The 21,435-nt window shown below is 41.6% G+C and overlaps 1 long non-coding RNA gene across 1 annotated transcript in view; it reads left to right on the top strand.

The window, feature by feature from the left end:
- LOC118914748 (uncharacterized) overlaps positions 1-21,435 on the top strand; it is an 80,795-nt gene that overhangs the window by 51,875 nt on the left and 7,485 nt on the right. The window contains exon 2 of the long non-coding RNA XR_008992559.1: positions 16,469-16,598. This is a non-coding gene — a long non-coding RNA (uncharacterized LOC118914748). The remainder of the gene's footprint in view (positions 1-16,468; positions 16,599-21,435) is intronic.

The following is a 21,435-nucleotide window of genomic DNA, read 5'->3' as shown; positions in this document are numbered from 1 at the left end:
TGCATGCATCTTAGTATACAGTTTGATAATTTTGACATGTATATATATTCAAGGAACCCAGATTAATATATCAAATATTGTCACTAATATATTCCCCCTTCACCTGTTTCACCTATACCCTCACCCTTTTCCTCTTTGGCAACCACCAATCTGTTCTCTGTATCTTTGAGTTTATTTGTTTTGTTTGTTCATTTGCTTTGTTTTTTAGGTTTCAAATATAAGTGAAATCATATATTTGTCTTTTCCTGTATGACTTATTTCCCTTGGCTTAATGCCCTCTGTGTCCATCCATGTTGTTGCAAACGGCAAGATTTCATTCTTTTATGGCTGAGTACTATTCCATATATACATGTACCACATGTTTTTTATCCATTCATCTATCAATGGATATTTAAGTTGTTTCCATATTTGGGCTACTGTAGATAATTCTGCAATGAACACATGAGTATATATCTTTTCAAATTATGTATGGTGTTTTCTTTGGATAAATTCCCAGACGTGGAATTGCTGGTTTGTATGGTATTTCCATTTGTAGTTTTTTGAGAAACTTCCATACTGCTTCCACAGTGACTGCTCTAATTTACAATCCTATCAGCAGTGTATGAGGATTCCCTTTTCTCCACATCCTCACCAGCACTTTTTGTTTTTGTCTTTTTGACACTAGTTATTCTAATGGGTGTAAGGTGATATCTCATTGTGGTTTTACTGTGCATTTCCCTGATGATTACTGATGTTGAGCATCTTTTCACATATCTGTTGACCATTTGTGTGTCTTCTTTGGAAAAATGTCTATTCAGGTCCTCTGTTCATTTTTTCATTGAATTGTTTGGGATTTCTTGGTGTTGAGCTGTATAAGTTCTTTATATATTTTAGGTACCAACCCCTTATTAGATATGCGGTTTGCAAATATCTTCTCCCATTCAGTAGGCTGCCTTTTTGTTTTGTTGATGGTTTTCTTTGCTGTGCAGAAGCTTTTCAGTTTGATATAGTCCCACTTGTTTATTTTTGCTTCTGTTTTGCTTTTGCTTCCCTTCCTGGGGAGACATAGGTAGAAGAAGATTACTAATGCCAACGTTCAAGAGTTTACTGCCTATTTTCTCTTTTAGGAATTTTATGGTTTCAGGTCTTATATTTAAGTCTTTATTTTGAGTTTATTTTTGTATGTGGTGTAAGACAGTAGTCCAGTTTTATTGTTTTGCAGATGGCTGCCCAATTTTCTCAATACCATTTATTAAAAAGACTGTCTTTTCCCCATTGTATATTCTTGCCTACTTTGTCATCTATTAATTGGCCATATAGGCATGGGTTTATTTCTGGGCTCTCTATTCTGTTCCATTGATCTATTTATCTGTTCTTGTGCCAGTACCATACTGTAGCTTTGCAGTATAGTTTGAAATCTGGAAATATGATACCCTCCAGCTTTGTTCTTCCTCAAGATTGCTTTCACTATTTGGGGTCTTTGGTGTTTCCATGAAATTTTAGGATTATTCACTCTAGTCCTGTGAAAAATGCCATTGGAATTTTGCTAGGGAGTGCATTGAATCTGTAGATTGCTTTGGGAAGTATGGCCATTTTAACAGTATTAATTCTTCCTATCCATGAACATGGAATACATCTGTGTATGAAAATAATGACAAATGCATAGTATGGTGTAGAAGCAAAATGTCTATGACTGTCAAGATACAAATGAAGAGTCTGAAGAAACTTATGATGGGCCACTTTGATGCTATGCACCAGACTATCCTGGGTTGTATGCACACTCTTGTCTGAGGGGGCAGATCTTGGGAGTTGGGGCACAGAGAGCATATCTACTCTCTTGTGTCATGTTGAGTACTTTAGTGGAGACATATGAGAAATACTGACAGTATGCTGAATAGTAAGGATAGAGTAAGGAAAATGGTGGCTTTATGAAAGTCCTGGAGGCCTGTTTTCTAAGAGCTTTCCACTCACCATTAGTCATACAGAAACAATTTTAAGTAATACATGAACAAGTGCTTTATATTTCAGTGTGTTTAAATGGTTTTTCTCTATTATGGCAAGTTATGCAAATGTTCCTAATTTCTTAAATTTTTTAAAAACTATTCTAAGTAAAACCAATGAGTTGAGGCAAAGAAAAAAGATTAAATAATAGAACATGTGGTAACAGATACAATGAAGTCATGAGATGGTGAGTGACTGAACTTACACAAGCTAAATCAATCTCTATAAGAGAATCTCTATTATATTTCTCTTAGGAAATATTATACTTAAGAACATTAAGAAACGCCATACTGGGTCAGCTCCATGGCCCATCTATTGGGTCTAAAAATGACCCCAAAGAATACTTATTTCCTCATAAATCATGGAGCACCTACTCTATACTGTGTAGCCTCACTTAATGGAGCCACAAATCCAGTGAGAGGACACTTGCCTCAGACCCTGCAGTGCAGGGCGATTATTGTCGTCATGGACACACCTAAAAGATTCAAAGAAAGATCAGACAGAACAGCAAACACATCTGCTGAATTTGGTTCAGAGAAGGCTTTACAGGGGAGGTGACATTTGTGTTCAAGATTAAAGAGGAGTAGAAGTTTACAAAGAGCATTGCCTGAGAGAACATGGTTGCCTTCCATAAAAACAATGACAAAAGTTAATGGATTAAATGTAAATATATGTAATTACTGGTTTTAGTTTCAGACTTGTCTCTACTTATCTTTTCCCAGTCCAAACCATAGTAATTTCTGTCCCTTTCAAGGAAGAAGTTCTCAGAGAGTTTCCTTTCTTGTGCATGTGTCCCCCTTGTAACTTGTTCAGTTGACGCCTTGAAATAAAGACCTGAACTCACATATCTACAGTCAACCCATAAATTATCTCTATTACCAAATTAAGGGGGTGGAGGTGTCCTCTACCCACCCCCCCACACACACCTCCATATTCTAATGTGTGTGTCTTCTTAATTTCCTCCTTCCCACTACTTTAAACCTGCCTTGATGCTTTCACAAGGAAGAAAATTAGAACTCAGATATGCCAAGAGCAAAGAAATATGTAGAATTAAACCTTTCTACAGCTTATCATTTATTGATTGAGACAGGAATGTAAATAACTGTAATACAAAACAGAAAAAAAAATGTCCTAAACAATACAGCTACAGGCATATGGACAAAAGAAACCATTAATTCTGAGCACACAGGCATCAAAATATTGAATAAGTAGGAGACAAACTGCTAAAGCTAGAATTTTTCTGCAGACCGAACCTTCTAGAGATGACTCTGGGGTAAGTGGGGTTCCACATAGGGATATGGTCAAGGCAATGAATGCTACTCATAGAATATTAATTATCAGTTGGCCCAGTGTCATTTTCTACTGTGTCACAGTGACATGTTCACCAAAGCATATCTAGTCAGCACTTTAGGAGTCTGGTGGGTCTTCTTATAGTTCTACAAATAAGCATATTGGCCAGGACCTCTAGAGCAGAGACCACTCTTAGCCTTTCCTTCAGACATGACTTATGGTAATTCCTCTGCCCACAGCAAAGAGTACCCAGAAAGTACATTCTTGTTTCTCACTGAGGATTTGTTGAGTACCAGAAAGATAAGAGACTGAGACTCCTTAATGACCTCCTCCTCAGAAACAGCTATGGATAGAATGAGTTTTGTTTCCAAGGACCCTTGGGGAAAAAATTCCCTGGGATGAACCTCAAGAGTTGGAGGAATCTAATGAGTTTGAATATTGTCCTCATCACTCCTGTGAGACTCAGGGTTACATCCTCCCCAAATCTGATTATTGAGGAGTCAGATGCCTGCATTTCACAAATCCACATCCCTTTCATTTTGAAAGCCATAAACAGCTGCCCTGAAGACATGGTAACAGTGGGACATCTAACGACCTAGGCCCCCTGCATTATAATTCTCCCAGGATAGGCCTCCTTTACAGGAATGAATTCCAAAAATTCCAAAAAAATGGGACATATAAATCCAACTTACTGACCAGGCACCAAACTTCATTTACCACCTACTCTAACTCAATGCCAAGAAGCTCAAAGATTGAAAACTCATTAGGGTGTCTCCAGATGTCTTTGTTCTCTATGTATAAAATATGGCAGAGAACATTGTAAATTGGCTGCCCTTATGCCCAGTCACAACCCCACCCACTATAATCATACACAATGAATATCTCTACAAAACTGAGCCATGGAAGAGCTCAAAATACCAACTGTGTCTGCCTACTGTCTTGTTTACTAGATTGCCAGCTCTTCGTCATCCTTAACTTCCATGTCCAGAACCTAGCGTAGTGCCTGACACATAGAGGGGGCTCAAGAGGTGCAAGGACTGAGGAGTGATTCCATTCTACTAATTCTTTTATTTGCTATATCCCCCAAAATTCAGTTCAGTTCAACCCCTGTTTTTTCCACATCTGAAATTTACTTACGTTTATTTGGTCCAGATCAAATCACAGATGGTACAAATTTAAAGATGGTGCCAAGTCATAATCAGTAGTAAAATTACAGGCCAGTGGAAGGATTAGAGTCTTGAAAGTTTGCTACTCTAGTATTGTATGAACCCATCTAATAAAATCCATAGTTCAAAACCATTTGTGAATGTACCAAACTTAGAATTTGTATTTTAAGTTCCAAGACCTAACTTAGCTTGGCATTAGAACCAACTTGATTCCTCTGACTTAATATGGCCCTTGACAGTTTTCTTATGTATCCATTTCTTTCTTTTTAATTAAAGTTTACCTGATATACAATATTATATTGGTTTCAGGTGTATAACAATAATTACATACAGTGAGAAATGCTCACCATGCTAAGTGTAATTACCATCTGTCGCCATACAACTACACTGAATGTTATAATGATTATATTCCCTGTGCTGTACTTTCCATGCCTATGACTTACTTTTTTTAAAATTGGAAGTTTGTACCTCTTTCTCCCCTTCACCTATTACACCTGTCTCCCCACCCACCTACCTTAGGGCAACCACCAGTTTATTTCTGTATTTATGAGTCTATTTCTGTTTTGTTTGTTCATTTTTTAAATGTCTTTAGATTCCACCTATAAGTGAAATCATATTGTATTTGTCTTTCTCTGATTTACATCACTTAGCATAACACCTTCTCTGTCTATCCATGTTGTTGCAGATGGCAAGATTTCATCCTTTTCTTTGGTTAATATTCCATTTTATATAGATGTACTCCATCGTCTTTATCCATTCACCTATTTTTGAACACTTTGGTTCATTCTTTCTGCATGCAGCTGTCCAGTTTTCCAGCTTTTATTGAAGAGACAGTTTTCTCCCCCATTGTATATTCTTGTCTCCTTTGTCACAGAGTAATTGCTTATCTGTCCATTTCAAAGACTGTGGGAATTGTATGCCCAAACAGGTCTAGTAGATACAAGGGATAGATAGCTCTATTCAGAAAGGGGGATCATAGGGTTAAGATATCTTGGCAGTGGAGACATTTCTAATGGTCGTGCATGTAGGGAGATGTAGTAGAATGAAAATAAACAATTAAAGGACAGAGAACCATATGCCAGGGTATTGGAAGGCTAGCATAGTTGCTGAAATCCCTGAGAATAACAGCGGTGGATATAATGAAGGATAGGACTGAATCATAAACCCAAAATAATGCTAAAATTATCTGGGAATTAGGGAAAGGGGAATATATTCAGATATAAAATCCTAAGATGAAAAGATTTCTAAAAGTTTGTGGTGTAAAAAAAAGTTTAAAAGCAATAATGGAGATTATCATAATATTCTGTTAACATAAAATATAATGCTGCATCCCCTTTCTTGCCTAGAAAATTCCCTAAATAGGAGTAAGAATAAGAAAAAAAGTAAGATTCATTACATGCTATGCACCAAGCTCTGGACCAGTAGTTTATCAATTATTATTTCATTTAGTTTACCACAGAATTGTCAGGATTTGTGCTTGATCTTCAAATGTAAATAGGATTTATTTAAGCATTGTGTTTTTAGTCTAACTTTTTCCTATAGCAATTTTTAACATAATTATTCCTTTCTGAAATTGAAGAAATGTACTAAAGAAAAAAAATAACAATACAAGCACCTACCAGACAACTATTATATCCCTGACACTAGCCTGTATGTTTAACCTACACTTATTTTCATGTCCTCTCAACAGCCTTTTAAGGTAGGTGATACTATTACAATTTTACAGACTATGAAACTGAGACTCATAGATTAAGAAACTGGCCAAAAGTCACAGAATTCATTAACAGATGAAGGATTCAAACAATTCTGTTTGATCCCTACCCATGCTCTTTCCATGACATCACATTACCTTTCAAGTGGAGAGACTTTCAAACAAAATGATAGTGGTGCCATTTACAGGTGCAATGAACAGGTAGAAATAACCTTAAAAGGAAAAATTGAAAATGCAAACTCCTCTTCACAATGGAACAGGAGTAGGATTGGGAGCAGGAGGAGTTTGAGGCCTGGGATGAATTGTCTTTCTTATTTTCAAGATCAGAAAAGGAAGGCCAAGGATGAGAGGTGTTCTGGAGGCATATAACATATATATATTTGTAATAGATAAGGAAGGAAGGCTAATTTCTGATTTTGCTTACCCCGTCCTGTCTGCACTTCTGTAGTAACTCTGAGCATTCAGATGTTTGCCCCAGGACTTTCACCAATACTTCTAACAGGAAACCAGTTTGTTGTCAATACACATGATTGGTAGTCACCTCACCAAAGAGATACACAAAGTGCACATCCTCGGGCTCCTTGAAATTGTCCACCTTCCTTAATTTCAAAATTAACTACAGTCCTGTACTCTTTCTCCCAGAGACAGTGCCAGGAAAACAGCTTGTTTCTGGGCCTGATCTGGCTAACTACTAGTTAGGTTCATTCAACCCCAATCACACATGAGAATGACTTGAAGAATTTTTCTTTTTAAATACCAGTTCTCTAGGTCCCATTCCAAGAGGTTTGGATTCAAGTGGTCTGGGCTTGGTCCTGGGCACTGGCATTTTTTAATTCTCCCCAGTTTATTTTCATATGCAGCCAGGATTGAGAATCACTGGCCCATGCCCATTGCCTCATCCCAGCCATAGACGCGCATGCTTCCACCATCTAATATCCCAAGCTACAGGAAAGTGCTAGAAATTAATGAAGGGCCTATTACCCCTCTCCTTGAACATTCCTTGTTTCCCCTCCCTCACTTCCCACATCTCTCTCTTGCTAAAAAACACTTCATTCAAAAACTACATTCAAAATTTATTGCTGGCAAGTAACTCAGAGAGGCAAGAAATACCTTGTTTACCCTGTCTCTGGATATGTCCACACTCTTGCCTATTTTTATAATACTTTTGGATAGCCAACAGGAAGATTGAACTCCCAAGAATCTTTGAATAAAACATCCAAATAGTTTGGAAACCTTGATGGTTCAATGGACTTAATTTCCTGGAGTGGCAATACTGTAGTTTTGAACTTCCATTTGAGAAGGAATGTGGTAAACAAGGCTCCACTGCCTCAACCTCACAAGATGGACAGTATGTCATAACGCCAGGCTACTAGGCATATCTAAAGGCAGAGAAAGTGGCATGATTATCAAAATCAAGTCATCCCCACTATCCATACATGCTTTGTGACAGTTACTGTGCAATAACATGGGACCTATAAACTGTGAGACAGAGTCACCACACAGAAAAGGCAGGATCGGGGTGGAAATTCTCTTTAAATACAAGAAGATAAAAAGGTAGCATACAATAAAAATCCAGTTAATGAAGGAGGGGAAAGAAGGGCTCACATACACATGTATTTTGAACCTAGCACTTTAGGCTTTCTTTCTCACGGAATCATTACAATCTATTTCTAATTCAAAAATGAAAGAATTAAGGCTCAGAAAAGTTAACCTGGAGCCAATACAGCACTACAGGTAGGAGATCCAGGTTCACTTCTGACAGTTTTACCACCTACAAGCCACGTAATCTTGGGCAAATTCTTTTCCATGAACTTCTATTTCCCCATCCATAAAATGTAAAGGTAATAAGAGCCCTTATACAGTTGCAGTGAGAATTAAATAAAAACATAAAAGCAATGTAGCAATCGTCAATCATTTAGTAATCCTTGTCTAAATGGTGATGGTAGCTCAAATTTACTCAACATAACAAGAGTACCAGCCAAAATATGAACTCTAATCTGTAGATCCCCATTCCTTTTCCACAGCACAAGAGATAGAGACCAAAAACTCCGAGTTCAAAGGAAGGAAAGATGAGGTAGACTGAGAAATCCGGGAAGACTCCAAAACTGAAGAGGTAAGGAGCTAGCTGGATTTCAAAGAAAAAATATAGATGAAGAAGACGACTTGTATGTTCTCCTCTTTGGGGCTGGGCTAATGCCAGATATATTGCAAATTTTAGCATCCAACACCAGAAATTATATTTTAATTGCTCTCTGATATACAGCCAACAACTTTCGCATGACATTAAGTAGCTCTGAAAAAGAGCAGAGAACAAAAATTAGGATGGCAAATTCACCAATCCCAATTCCAAATCTCTCTGCTAGATCTATTAACACACCAGGCATGTGCTCTCCAAGTCCTGGTCGCTCCGAGCCAGGCCAAGGCAAAGGGTGAGGTGTGGCCACACTTTCTTCTGCGGGCAGACACAGAGAGAACGGAGCCTTGGAAACTCTCACCATCTGTGAAATCTGTGAGTGAAAGAGCGCATCTCAGAGCGTGCCTGCTCTTGCCACTCCCTTCCAAGGTGCCCAAACCACTCCCCTAACTTAATGAACTCCACATGCTGCCACAGCTATTTATAGAATCAGCCCCGTGTGTGTTGTGTTAAAGTCTCTAGATCATATTTTTTAGCTTTGCAAGTTTGTTTCCTACAACTGGTCCATTAAATTCTGCCTCCCTTTCCTCCTCCACCACATTCTTGGAAATCCACAGTCAACTATACAAACAAATGTACAGGATTATCAAAATATTTTCAAGCCATTATTTGCCCTCTCTGTTTTTCTTATGCTCCCGTAAGTGTGAACTGCGATAGCATCGGTCTTCCTGGAAACTTAGATCTGACAGGCCAAGCTGACAGAAGGCTAATCCAGTTGGAGGGGCTGGGAAGCAAGAGCCCTGGGACACTGGCAGGGCTGTCACAGAGCCTGCTTCTACCGAGTGGGAACTAATCCCCAAAGCAGGAAAACAAGAAAGAGCTTCAGACAAAATGCAAGTGCAAACAGAAGGGGAGCAAAAGAAAGACAGGCTGAAGTGACTAATCAAGAAACATGAGATTTGCCTGCAGGGATTGGGGAAACTGAGAATGAAGAGGCCAGTCTCTACTGAAGGAGGAGGAGAGAAAGGAGTCAAGGCTGAGTAAGCGTGGATCGTGTCTTATGAGTGGCCTCATCGCCCCTCATGGACACTCCAGAGGAGTATTTTTATCAAAGATTTTCTAAATGCAAATATCTGAGAAGTGCTGGAAACCCATTTCACAGCTGGGACTCTCATCACATCCCACTTTGTCCACCTATTCAGCCAAGTTCAAATGCCTTTTTTTAAAGATGTGAAATCTCGTGCAGGTTGTTTATCTTTCTGTACACCCAGAAAACAGTTGGCTACTGAAACACAGGAAGCCCTGACTGGTTCAGGTGCCAACTGAACGTTCTGTAGGTTGGAGCAGGAGCAGTTTTCATGTCCTGTAATACAGAGCATACATAGTAAATGGTAATTTAGAGTCACAGTCATGGCAGTGATCCCTTGAAATCTGGGGGTGTCCATCACCTCTCCCCCTGCCGGAGCATCCACCACCACCACATCCTAACAGGTCATTCCCACCATAGGCACCTCCACAAAAGTCCCTCCATCCAGCTTGGTCCCCTCCATCTTCTCCCCCTGCCCTGCAGCAGGCTTTCCTGAGTCCTTTGGAAGAAGTCTCTGGATTTCAAGGGACAGAGACTCATCTCAAAGTAGCCAAGGCAAAAGAGAGCTTGATTGGAAGGACATGGGGTGTCCATGGTCAGAGGGCTGATGCACCTTTGGGCCTTGTGAAGACCTGGAAATGAGGAAATGAATGCTTGCCTCCCAGCCCCACCACTCTTGTCTCTGCTTCTCTGCCTGTCACCTTCGCTTTCCTTATGTATTTGACATCCCACACATGTCAAGAAAACTACCACCGAAGGCTCTCAGGAGTGCCAGCTCACAGCTTCTGCAACCAGAAGAGACTCCTCATTCTCAGAATCTGTTTGGAAAAAAAGAAAAAAAGAATTCCAGAGGCGTGTATCACTAGATCATTCAAATGTGGCCAAGGACCAGGGTCAGGTAAAGACATGGAAACACATGCTAGGAATTGGAAGATGAATAGTTCCCAGAATAGGCTGCATGCTTTTCCAATCACTATAGATTGCCCTTGCTGTTCCCTCCTCACAGTCTTCAAAATGCAAAGCCCTACACATTCTCCAAGGCCATGTTAAATAACACCCAACCAGGAAGCTTTATTCACTCACTTCCAAAAGCCCTCTCTTCTTTGAACCCTCTACCCTGCCTCAGTTGTTGTATCTCCATTAGGGCACTTTTCACTATTGACCTTGCATTAAGGGTAGTGTTTGCAAGTTTTCTAGCACAAATAAGTTCCTAGAAGGGAGAGCTCAGATCTTAGTCACACTTACATTCCCAAAAAATGTCAAGCAAAATCTTTGCCTACCATGTGCACTTACTAATTGCTTGCTGAATGGTTGAGTGAATGATTGTAAATGACTGAGAATAGTTTCAGTGACCACCCTGGTGTTAGTCCTCATCAAACTGTGAAGACTTTTCATAGTGTTGCTGGCTGTCCTTTGTTGGAGAGAAGATGCACCGTGCCTCCTCTCTTAAGGGAGTCAACAGCACCTGAATGTTAGTCTACTAATCTAGATCGGCTGAGGAGTGTAGTTCAGCAGCCCAACTCACATATCCATTCACATTGGAGAGAGTCTGTTGGATCATTTCAGCTATACTTGGGCTCAAATGTCACCTCTGCTTTTATGGGGCTTGGCGCAAGCAAATAAGGTGTCAGTTCCCTCTTCTGCTGAGCAGGAATAAGAGTAGCTCCCTTACAGTGCAGTCCTCAGGCCTCATGAGATAATTACCTGGACTGGCTTGAGGGACAGGAGCTGTATAGTCACATAGGTCTTGGTGCTGAGGGGATCCCCCACTTTAAGTTTAATGTCCTGCAATCACAATCCAAAAATTTGAGTTTTGTAAGTGAAGTCCAAAAAGAAACTTGGAGCCTTAATTCAGCTGTGGTTCTGCCTCCCACCACCAACCAAGGATGAGTTCTTAGCTGCCAGCTTTCCCACTATGTGGAGCCCTGGGTCCCTCCTTGATCTCCCTCTCCCCACCCCCATCCAGCAGGGTCCTGCTGACTGGCACAGGGCAGATCAGGACCAGTGTGCATATGTGAGAGCAACTCATGGCCAGGCCGTCCTGGCCCCAGGCTGGCAGAACCCGAGTATGTTTATTGTAACTTAGCAGGGCCAGCCTCTCACCCATCCATCCAGATCACCTGTTTGCAATGAACTGGGGAAGGAGAGATGCCTGGCTCTACTTGCCCACCTCAATCAGGGCATGCACATTGGCCCAGCAGTCAGTGGGCCACACACACACACACACACACACAGGACATCGTGGAGCAGAGTTCCTGAGAGCCTATGAATGTCTGTACTCTGCAAGTATACCCATGCCTAAGGGAGTGCAACATTGAATAGCAAACAATAAACCACACTGACAGGGAAAGAGAGCCCATGAATGAAAAGGAAAAGTTTTATTTTATTTATTTTTAATTAATTTTTCATAGAGGTACAGTTGACATGTGACATATTAGTTTTAGGTGTTTAACATACGATTTTGATATATGTCTATACTGTGAAATGATTACCACAATAAGCTTAGTTAACATCCATCACCACATAGAATTACAACATTTTTTCTTGCGATAACTTTTAAGATCTACCATCTTAGCAGCTTTCAAAATAAATACAGTATTGTTAACTATAGTGTAGTATTTTAATAACTTTGATGGCACTATTTTCTTCTTTTTGAACAAAAAGACTCATATTTCTGTTTTGTTCTAAGCCCTAGAACTGTGCCAAGTACTAAAAAATGCTTAGCAATTGATAGCTGTTTTCTAATTTTTAAAAAATGTTCACACAAAGTCTGACCATTTTACAAAGTAGGTTTCCAAAAATATGGCATCTAGAGTCTCATTTGATTCTCTGAGGTAGGTAGGATATGGATATTATGTCCATTTTGTAAAGGAGAGTGTTGAAATTCAGAGAAGTTGGAGGCCTCAGATCACATCACCAATTAGCGGCAAGGCGGGACCTGGATCCGGGTGCTCTGACTCGCAGCCTCATGTTTTCACCAGAGGACCTGCCATCAGTGACCCATTGGGTAGCTAAGCGGCCTTTCCCTCACTTCTCTGGTGGGAGAAGGAGCCAGCAGTGTCCAGCCACCCTGGAAACTCCGTGGCGTGCCATGGCGCCAGGGAGCATTTGCCCCGGCCACGGCAAGGAGGAGTCCCACCCTTGCCCTGCGTCTGTTTTCCTTCCCAAACCCACAAAACCATAAAAATCAAAGATGACTCCTAAAAGCCAGCCCAAGGCTGTGGATGGCAGGGCCACAAGAGCTGTTTCTTTGCTCCTGTTGACTCAGGTCTGTTTACCTGGCTCCACAGTTCCAATTTCCTTGCCTCGGAACTTGTGCAGCCCTCAGATTTATGCTTTAGGCAGATGGGATTTATGGTGTGTTCATCACCCATCCCACCCCAGGGCACAGCACCTCTCCCTGCAGCTGTCAAAACCACCCACTCATACCCAGCAGAGTGTCAAGCCATTCATGGAGGGAAACTCCTCGGCAGTAGTGCCCAGTTCTGACCCAAAGGTTTTGCCCCATTGCCCAAGCCCTGGTCATTAAAATGCCAAATACACTGTGGAGTGAAAAACAGAGGGCAGACTGGCCCAGAAGGCAGAACGGGATGGGAGGTGAAGGCTGGACTTAGGGGACAGGGGGAGAGGCAGGCGCCTAGCTCAGGAGCTGCACCCTGGCCGTGGAGATGCAGAGGGTCGGCAGAGCTGCGCTTCCTGGGCTGCACTGCAAGCAGAGGTGCTCTTGGGACTGGACTAAATCCAGCAACTGGCTACCCTACATCCTAGGAAAAGGCCTTTTTTCAAATAACTTTGACTTTCGTTTGGAGAATATTAAATGAAAGGAGAGGGGAGTCTGTGGCTAGAATGTGACTGAGGCAATCATCTATATCTGTCTTTAAGATGGAAAACATACAAGTTAATAATAACCACATATTTTGAATGTAAGCCATTTGCCATTCATTGGACTTTTCATACATGATTTGCACATACTATTTCTAATAAATCCTCACAACAGCTCTGGGACACACTTGTTTTTAAGCCCATTTTAGAGATGAAGAAAATGAGATAAGTGCTGAATCATTATGTTGTATATCAACTATACTTGAAAAAAAAGTAGCTGAACTGGCCAATTTCACACAGTAAGTTGTCAATGTCTGAACCCAGGTACAGTATTTTTCTAGAAAGCAAGTTCAACTCATGCCCCCTCTGTGGGGCCTCTCCCTGCTAATACCATGGGAAGTGTAACAATGGTTGCCACTCCTGATATCATGAGGGCTTATCCAGCCTGCTTTGGAGGAAGGCAGCCAGCCTGTAGCATGCTGATGGCCGTCAGCCTCTCTCTGGATGAAGGAGTATAAGGGGAGCCTTTCTTTTCCTTCAGGAGAGTGAATGCAGACATTGCCAGTTCTTCATTCACCAGCTTGTTCTGTCTCTTATTCTGTCTCTGCACTTCTAACCATTTTTCCTACTTATGTTAGTGTCTCTTCCAGTGGCATATAAATTAAAGCCAAAGAGCTAAATTGACATGCTGTGATTTATAACTATATCTGGTAAGACTTGGCCAATAGGGAATGAAAATAAAGGTCACACTACCACTACCTCCAGGAAGGAACTTGTATTTGTTGGGGAAAAAAATCCATTTTAAAGTCATCTGAATTTTATCAATCTCTGTTCTTGCTTCTCTCATCATCTTAGACAAGCTTTTGTTGAGTACACAGACAGTCAATAAGGTGAAACCCTGCAGTAGAAAGACTTTAAGATTTAAAAGCCTCACAATTTATAAGGAAAATGAATTTTTTGGCTTTCATTAACTCTCTGATATTCAGTTTCTTCATCTGTAAAAGAGGAATCCAATTCAACAAGTACCTATGAAAGATTGCCATGTAAAAGACATTATACTAGACATCACAGGGCAGATAACACTAAAGAAAATGTGGGCTCTGCCCCCCAGAGCATGACAGGCCCACAGGCAAGGCTGATACTTCTAAGTAATTGTAACACTGGCCTGACTCTGATCAATCTGTGGGAGAAGCCACACCAAGGAGCTGGGCTTCTAAAAATGGTAGAACCTGCCCTTATCACCAGGATGGTTAGGAAGCGATGGAGATAGATATGAATGTGCTGCTAAGAACTACAGGACTAAGAGATTTTTCATCATTGTTCTTATCACCAAGCATGGTAGTTAAGCATGTAACCTCTGCACTCAGCCTGCCCAGGTCAGTCTTCCTGCTCCTCCACTTACGTTATGTGACCTTGAACCCTTTAGGCTTCAGTTTCCTTAGCTATAAAAAGAGGATAATAATAGGAGCCACCTATGTGGATGCTGTGGAAATTAAATGAGCCAGTATGTCTAAAGGACTTTGTACATTGCTCAGCACAATGCAAGACCTCAAAAACGTTATTGTGTTATTATTATTATTAATCTGTGTTCACCAGTGCTTCTCAAAACCGTCAAGACCATGAATAAGAAAAGTCTGAGAAACTGCCATAGCCAAGAGGAGCCTAAGAAGGAGACATGATGAATAAATACAGTGTGCATCCTGGATGGGGTCCTGGGACAGTGAGAGGACATTAGGTAAAAGCTGAGGATATCTGAATGAAGTATGGGCCATAGTAAATAATAATGTATAAATGCTGGTTCACAAAAGTTGTGACAAAGGTACCATACAATTAGGGGAGGCTGGGTGGAAACTCTCTGTACTGTCTTCACAACTTGTATGTAAATCTCAAAACTATTCTGGAATAAAAAGTCTGTTTATGAAAAAATAGCATCATAAGGATGTGATTGCATCAGGATCACTGAAGAGCCTCAAGGGAGGCCAGTCCAGCTACCCTCTGCTTGCATCACAGATTCAAGAAGAAAACACTAGCAGGAGAGATTTCATTAGGGAAAAGAAAGAAGGCAAAAGTTAGTAGTCTGTATTCACCTATGTGCTTTAAAAAAAAAAAAGACCATATTGAGCAATTTGATAAATAGCCAAGGTCGAGTGTAGTATTATAAAGTATTACCATTGGGTACAAGATGGCCAATAGCACTGAGAATGATCAACAACTATTTTCCTCTAACACATGTGTAAACCCTCTAAAAGGTTAGGGACTAGTAGAAACTAAAGGCTACCTCTAATTGGAGAGAGCTGTGAGTACATCTTCCACTTTATTTTTCAAGAGATAATGAGATCATTCTAGCACAAGGGTCAAAAGCATCCCAAAAACTGCCCTCTCATCCCTCCTTGTTTTTACCCTTAGAATGAGGCTGTCAAAACACGGTGGTTTTAATTGCACTGTTATGATCCGCATCATCTCCTTTCCTTTGTAACAGTCTCCAGCCGGAGCCTTGGCTGTCTCCCTGGGAGAGACAACTGCACGTCTCATGGAAAAGCCAGACAGCCTCAGAAACAATTCTGCTTGGAGCTGCTGGACAAGAGCTCAATCCTTTTCACTCTGGATAATACTTGTAATTGTCAAATAAGTGATTCATAGATGGGTTTATATATTTCCAGATGGGATCATAAATGCTCCAAGTTCATAGAATGTTGGAGCTGGGAGGGAATCTTACAGATTCAACTCCACATCCTAAGGGAAGGAAAGAGAAATCCAGAAGTTCTTGCAGCTAGATGTAGTCAGGAGGGAAACCCTGTTGCCTGGCTTAGAGAGGAGCAAGGTTGACTGTAAGGATAGGCTTGTTCTGCTGAGCCCTTGAGCTGTTAACCAGGGGCACTGCTTCCCTGTGTAAAGGTCACTGAGAGGAGTTTTTCTGATGACTTGTTACCATGGACGTGTCCCTGCAGCATCTGCGATGTTCAAGAAGATAAATGGCATGAGAGGGCTGGGCAGGAGACAACCATGCCACACCCAGCTGAGGTGTGGGTTGGGCAGTCTATATGGTAAACTAAATTTCAGTTCCCAACTTCTGAAGTGCCCCAGTAGCTAACCAAACCACTGTAGCCACACAGTCATCTACCCCTGTTCTTAAGTTCAACACAGTAATTCTTATATGCTTCCAGCACTATGAGAAAGTAAGGGGCTGAGTGGCAGAGAAAAGAGTGAGTCATTTGGCCTATTTAAAAGCCATAGTAAGGTCTCAGATTCCAGCACTCACCCACTTCCTGGTATTACAGGTGGCATGTGACATGAATTAGTCCATTGCCAGAAGTCAGGAGTTACCAGCTTCCCCAAGTCCAGCCACACCTCCTGCCCCACCTGGTCTGACTGCAGATCCACTATTTGCTATCATCACCAGGAGTTGAGGTAAGCAGGTATTTTTAAGATTTTTTTTAACTGCACTGATACCAAGAATTCTTCCAATATTAAAATCTCAGGTAAGCACTTTGTGCTTGGTAACATTCTAGTTCCCATTTGAAACAGTTTCCAAATGCATTAAAATCTGCCCAACTTTGTTTTTCTGTCAGACTTTCTGTTTCTATAAATACACAGCATGTGTCCAAATTAAGTTCTTATGTGAATTGTGTTAAGTCTATGAGTTTTAATGACTGTTAAAATGTTCTGTAGTTTTGTCCTTTTATTTCAGGAAATACTTTTCCATGTTACCCTCTCTGTGGTTTATATTCCCGTGTGCAGGCAGCTCATTTTATTGCCGGCTGCTGTTATTCATTTTCCTCTTAACTGGAGGAAGATGGGTCAAGTACCAGTTGTGGGATATGGAAGAGGGTGGCATGTATCCTCTACAAAAACAGCTATAAAAAGGATTAACAGCATCAACAAGGTCTCAGGTACCAACTTCCCAATGGGTTGTCACTGGTAGTTGGGGGAGATGGGGTTTAATTATCTCATCTGGAAACACATAAATAGCACAGCTTTCAATTATAGACTATGCAGTCTTAAAGGACTGGCCAAGGTTTCAGGGCTATTTTTTAAAGATTCTAGATATCAATCTATTTAATTCTCACATATACAGATTATCAGTTTGGAGTTGCTAAACTCTAAGACTGTGACCGCAGAGATGAAGTTATGATTACTCTTGTCTTCTAGGCTTCCCCCAGACCCCCTGAAGCAGACATGCAAAAGGGGTTGGGAGTAGCACATGATGAAATAATGAAGTATTGAGTAGGTATCACTAAGCAAACTCAAGCTCTTCCAAACATATTGCTTAATTTCTGCCTCTGCCTGGCATTGGCACCTCCTGATGCTTTTCTGAAAGGTTGTCAATTACTAGGGGCTGGAGGAAATCCATTTTTATCAAGTCTAAGCCTCTTAAATCTCCATTCATTCATGTCTTTGATCAATGATTGACAGAAACTGTAGCTTTCACCAATTTTGGCTGCACTGCTAGAGCTTATGTCAGCCTTGCTTCTTTTACACCCTCGTGTTTAGTGGCCAAAGGTGCACAGCACACTGAGTGGGCCAGTGGATGTGCTGAGTCCTTAGGCCATTGAAGTCCTGGTGCAAAAAATAGTGCAGCAAGAGAGCAAGATGCTGGACCAAACCATTATTGAGGGAGTAGTAAATTAAAGGGATTTCCCTATTCAGAGTACCTGAGTCCCCATAAGTGATGAGGGTCTTTCATAAAGAATCCTAACCGTACCCCCATGAAGCCACTAATTTACTGGAAAGTAAATTGGGCAGGGAGATTTCTATCTGAATTGGAGCTTGGCGAATGGAGAATCAAAACCAGTTTATATTCAACTCTTCCTCCCTTTATCTGCCAAAACACAGTCCCTCAAATAAACTGAGGTTTGGTAACAAAAGCAAGAGCATTCTACTGTCTAATTTCTACTAGTAGGGTGACCAGCCTTCCTGGTTTGCCCAGACTGTCCTGGATTTAGTGCTGAAAGTCCACTTTCCTGAAGCCCCAAAGCCCCATGCAGACCAAAAAGGTTGGTCACTCTGAGAGAAAGAGACAGTGCATAACTTTCAGCAGCACAGTCCTCACTAGCAAGAAAATGCGGCCAGTTTTCAACTGGATTCAGCCCACCCAAATGTTTCCAGGTAGTGCAGGATCATGTCATCCAGGCCACAGAAGGTAATGAACATGGGTTGCTGGGGCCAGAGGAGGGTGGGGAGGGCCCAGCAAGAGACCCAGGTATCTGGTATATCCTCTCATTTAGACTCATTTGCAATTGGAAATGAAGTAACTAGAGAGTGTATTCTCTCAAAGAGTTTTGAGCCAAACATTGGGAAAATCAAGGGATAAACATAGAAAGGGTTTGAAAGCCATGGAAATAATGTAGGTTGACTTCAAGAGATATGATGTCAAACAACATAGGACGAAAACGACAGATCGGACTTACCTCAAACATAGGCTGCCTAGTTTCTTAGAGTCCCAGGGAACTCCTAACCAAGAGGAGGCTAAGATTCTCTATTATCCTGCCCTTGACACAGAAGAAAAATTTTTTTGAGAGAAAACCTGTTCATCACTCCCTCACACAGGCAAATTGAAATACAGTTATTTTCCGTCACCACAACTCCAGTGCCTGCTGCATATGCTCAACACTCATGGTGTGTGCCTATTCCGGGCCAGGTTCTGTGCTGTGCTAGGGCTATAAAGGTAAAAAGTTGAAATTCCTGCTCTTTGTGGAGTTTACCATGAAATCCCCTGCCCTCACAGTTTCTCTGGCCCAAGATCATGAGACCATAAAATTTACTGGGCCAGAAGGTAAAGTGAGGGAAGGGGAGAGGAGGGTTAAGAGAGGGGAAGCGTAGGGAGTAAGAGGGGGGCAGACCTCTGTCAGCTCTAGACCCGCTCTGCGTTCCTCCCCCCAAGGGTTTCCGAGCTACTGAAAGCTCAGCCTTCTTATTAATATGAATATGTGGACACCCCTGTAGGAACAGAGGTTCAGTTGTAATATATGAGACCTGTGATTTTGTGATAGAGTCAGAAATATATATTTGGTCTTTATCCCTGGGTCCTGGTACAGAACTCCTAAAACCCTTGTGATTTCCCCAGTTAGAGGAGAGTCTTTTGTTATTCAATATAAGCCCCTTTCAAACATACTCAAGTTCATGCTAATGAGGTAACTTTTGATGGGCCTCTAGCTAGCTTCCGGGTGGGGCTGCTTGCCCATGAACCAAATGTGTGATCAGAAGGTTGGAACTTTCAGCCCCACCATCAACCCCTAATCTCCAGAGAGAGTAGAAGGACTGGGAATTAATTGCCATTGCCCAATGATTTAATCAATCGTGCCTATGCAATGGGACCTCCATAAAAACCCTACATGAAAGGGTTAGGAGAACTTACAGGTTGGTTAATGCAACCACTTGGCAGGAAGGTGGCAAGCCCCCAGTTCCACAGGGACAGAAGCTCCTGTGTTTAGGACCCTTCCAGACCTTTCCCTATATACTCTTCATCTGGTTGTTCATTTGTATCTTTTATAATAAGCTGATAATAATAAGTTGTATTCCTGGGTTCTGTGAGCCATAATAGCAAATGATCAAACCTGAGGAGGAGGGGTCTTGGGAGCCCCCAGTCTGTAGTCAAGTTGGACAGAAGTATGGGTGACCTGGGAATCCACTAGTTATTTTTGGCATCTGAAGTGGGGATAGTCTTACAGGACTGAGTCCTAACCTGTGGGGTCTGCACTAACTCCAGAATTGAATCATGTTATGGAGCAGCCAGTTGGAGAACTGGAGAATTGCTTGGTGTGGAAAACCCACACATTTGGTGTCAGAAGCGTTTTAAGTATGGCCAGAGTTCCATCCATGATTCTGTCATTTGCTTTCCCAGGGAAGATTTTTTTAATAGGACAGCAACCCAGTTTAACAAATAAAATTTTGAATCCTGATACTCCTTTCTGGCACAGGTAAGCACTTTGTACTTGTTAATATTTATTATGATGGTAGTGATGATAGTTACCACCTTCATAACATAATTAAAGGCAACACCTATATACTGAAGATAGCTGACCTGATCAGCCGGGACTGTAAACTGCTAGGATTCCATCCAGCCTGCTGCACGTTCTCCTGTAATGGCTACTTTCCATCAGAGCACTTATCCTGGTTTCTAGTACAGCTCTATCAGAGCAGGGCTGGATCTGTTTTTATTCTTCATTGTATTCCCAAGGAGAGTGCCTCAGGAAAAAATATACTCATAACAGATGCTTATTAAATGTATATTGAATGAATGAACAAATTCACACACACAAAAATGAACAATTGGTTAAATGAGCTGCCCCAGAGGCATTTCAGTAAGAGCTGTAGCCGTGATCCAGAAAAAGCCCCAGCCAGCAGAGTAAGTAGGTTCTGTTTATCACAGACTATGTGGCTTGGCAAAGGGACCTGATCAGAAAAAGAAAAACACCCAAACATGTGCTAGCCAGTAGTGATGAGCTTATTTTTCTTTTAATAAAATCAGCCTAGACAGGGATCCTGAAGGGCCCCCAGCTTGTGTGATGAAGCCACAGAATAACTGCAGGAGTAGCATATGGCCTGAGTCTGGTCCCAAGAAGCCCCAGTCCAGCCCAACAGCCTAATTACAGCACACACAGTGCCCAGTGCTGTTCACCATTTGTCACCTGAGACATTGGCCAGACCAGTTTAAGGACATGAAAAACAAACCAGCATTTTTGCTAAAGCCCTTGAATTGCCAGGTCTCGTGGTTTCCATTCAGACCATCCGTGAAGGACTGCAGGCTTCCATTGCCTCTGTTGTTTCATTCTGTGGTGAGTCCAACAAAAAGAGAAACCTCAAGCATCCGAAAGTGCAAAAGGAGTTCCTGGGCCTGGGCCTGTGGCTGGAGGGACGGGGGCCTCTGCTGTAAACCCCAGCCATCCACTGCAGCATGGGGGTGCTTAGCCAGGGTCTCTACAGCTCCTTCCTCTGCTTATTGGCCTGGAAAAAAGGAAGGCCAGGTTCACCAGGGAGACCATCTCCAAGGGAAGCTGTGCGATTTTGTGAACCTTTGGAGAAGGTTTCATTTTCCACACCTGTAAAATGTCCTACAGTATTTGTCTTCTGTCTCAGGATGCCCCACATTTCTTCTAACACCAAATAAGTGTCACTAGTGGCTCCTTCCTGTGAGTTTTAGGGTCTGAGGGTGTTTTCCAACAGGGCCCTTTTTTCCTGAAATTTCTATCCTGTTTATCAGATAGAACTAAGGATGGGGCCTCTTTGCTGGACTGTAACTCTCCCC

This window comes from Manis pentadactyla, chromosome 11 (assembly GCF_030020395.1).
Source record: "Manis pentadactyla isolate mManPen7 chromosome 11, mManPen7.hap1, whole genome shotgun sequence".
In the NCBI taxonomy this organism is placed as follows: domain Eukaryota; kingdom Metazoa; phylum Chordata; class Mammalia; order Pholidota; family Manidae; genus Manis; species Manis pentadactyla.
The sequence above is the reverse complement of the archived record's forward strand: the minus strand, read 5'-3'. Positions and strand labels throughout refer to the sequence as shown.